The sequence below is a fragment of the Gobio gobio genome, assembly GCF_949357685.1.
Source record: "Gobio gobio genome assembly, chromosome: 6".
Classification (NCBI taxonomy): domain Eukaryota; kingdom Metazoa; phylum Chordata; class Actinopteri; order Cypriniformes; family Gobionidae; genus Gobio; species Gobio gobio.
This window is the reverse complement of record NC_137102.1, coordinates 61,677,787-61,680,286: the sequence shown is the minus strand read 5'-3', so window position 1 is coordinate 61,680,286 and position 2,500 is coordinate 61,677,787. Positions and strand designations below refer to the sequence as shown.

Below are 2,500 nucleotides of genomic sequence, written 5' to 3'. Positions count from 1 at the left end.
TACACTTGAACAGGTATGTAAGTGTGCACTAATTCTGAGGAAGCACTCAAGGTGGTTTGCCATTGAAGTAATCAAAGAGGCTAATTTGAATAACCAGGGCCTGATTAATATGGCAGTGTTACCCTCCCAATTTAACCCCAATTTAATTTTAATCAATGCCCTACTAAGCCGTTGAGGAGCACGGGCTCTCCGCGATCGCGGCCGCACACGCGTGTCCTCCAACATGCCGACCGACCGCACACGGCTCCACACGCCGAACACCTCCTGATGCCAGATAAAGAGTGTAATTGAGTTCTGCTTTCGCTGATCTATACCTCGAAGATGCTAATTCACTTTGATCGCAGCGCATGGAAATGCAAATGAGGCCGAATTAGCCAGCCAATCTGTGGGAGGGAAATTAGCATGTCTACGCCTGAGGCCTTGACTTTCCCAAAGTGGATCTGGAGGAAATTCCAAATGAGATCTAGGAAACTGAGCCAAACCACAAAGTAAGGAGAAGCACGAAGTTTCTACAAACTACAAACTCCATTATAGCGGAGCTGAGATCGGGAACACCACCGGACGGCGTGATGGATGAGCGGAGCAACGGTTACACCACCGGATGAGATTACCACTGCGAATAACACACCAGTACTCCATCAGAGGAAGCTCTACTTCTACAGCGCTTTATATAATACACACCGTCTCACAGCAGCTCCACAGCCATCAACAGAATCAATCAATAATGAATCAATGATGCAAATGAATCATTCAAAAAGTGTCAATATTCAGATCAAGTCAGTTCAGTGTTGACTCAGATCAGTGTTGAGTCAGTTCAGTGTTGATTCAGTTCAGTGTTGAGTCAGTTCAGTGTTGATTAGATTCAGTTCAGATTTGATTCTCTTCAGTTCAGTGTTGATTCAGTTCAGTGTTGATTCAGTTCAGTGTTGATTAGATTCAGTTCAGATTTGATTAAATTAAGTTCAGTGTTGATTCAATGCAGTTCAGTGTTGGTTCTGTTCAATGTTGATTTAGTTCAGTTCAGTATTGATTCAGCTCAGTTCAGTATTGATTCAGCTCAGTTCAGTGTAGATTCAGTTCAGCGTAGATTCAATTCAGTTCAGTATTGATTCAGTTAAGTGTAGTGTTGATTTAGTTCAGTTCAGTGTTGATTCAGTTCCATTCAGTGTGGATTGAGTTCAGTTCAGTGTTGATTCAATTCAGTTCAGTGTTGATTCAGTTTCATTTACTGTTGATTCAGTTCCGTTCAGTGTTGATTCAGTTCAGTGTTGGTTCTTTTCAGAGTTGATTTAGTTCAGTTCAGTTTTGATTCAGGTCAGTGGTGATTCAGTTCAGTGTTGATTCAGTTCAGTGTTAATTCAGTTCCATTTAGTGTGGATTCAGTTCTGTTCAGTTTTGATTCAGTTCAGTTCAGTTCAGTGTTGGTTCTTTTCAGTGTTGATTTAGTTCAGTTCAGTTTTGATTCAGTTCAGTGTTGATTCCGTTCAGTGGTGATTCAGTTCAGTGTTGATTCCGTTCAGTGGTGATTCAGTTCAGTGTTGATTCAGTTCAGTGTTGATTCAGTTCAGTGTTGATTCCGTTCAGTGTTGATTCCGCTCAGTATTGATTCAGTTCAGTGTTGATTCAGTTATGTTCAGTGTTGATTCCGTTCAGTGTTGATTCAGTTCAGTGTTGATTCAGTTCAGTGTTGATTCCGTTCAGTGTTGATTCAGTTCAGTGTTGATTCAGTTCAGTGTTGATTCCGTTCAGTGTTGATTCAGTTCAGTGTTGATTCAGTTCAGTGTTGATTCCGTTCAGTGTTGATTCAGTTCAGTGTTGATTCAGTTCAGTGTTGATTCAGTTATGTTCAGTGTTGATTCCGTTCAGTGTTGATTCAGTTCAGTGTTGATTCAGTTCAGTGTTGATTCCGTTCAGTGTTGATTCAGTTCAGTGTTGATTCAGTTATGTTCAGTGTTGATTCAGTTCAGTGTTGATTCAGTTCAGTGTTGATTCCATTCAGTGTTGATTCAGTTCAGTGTTGATTCAGTTCAATGTTGATTCAGTTATGTTCGGTGTGATTCAGTTCAGTGTTGGTTTAGTTCAGTGTTGATTCAATTCTGTTCACTGTTGATTCAGTTCAGTGTTGGTTCTTTTCAGTTTTGATTTAGTTCAGTTCAGTGTGGATTCAGTTCAGTGTTGATTCAGTTCAGTGTTGATTCAGTTCAGCACATTTAAATTCAGTTCCCATATGACCTTCAGCTCTTCATCTGAGGGTCTCACAAGCGTAAAGGCAAAATCCATTTCTGGAACTATTTGATAATGTTTTATAAATGAAGCAGCAGAACATCACCTCATATCTGGAGGACGGGATCGTTCTGCGTTTACAAAGTGTGAAAATGCTTTCCGGGGCTGAAATGAGCTAAATATTGTTATTTATGTGGAATGTTCCTCACACACACACACACACACACACACACACACACACACACACACACACACACACACCTAATTGAGCGACTCC

General features: G+C 40.7%; 1 protein-coding gene across 1 annotated transcript in view; it reads right to left on the bottom strand.

Moving 5' to 3' along the window:
• Positions 1-2,500, bottom strand: part of LOC307128449 (receptor-type tyrosine-protein phosphatase mu) — a gene marked incomplete at its 5' end in the record, with an annotated part of 357,404 nt that overhangs the window by 94,597 nt on the left and 260,307 nt on the right. The window lies entirely within an intron of this gene.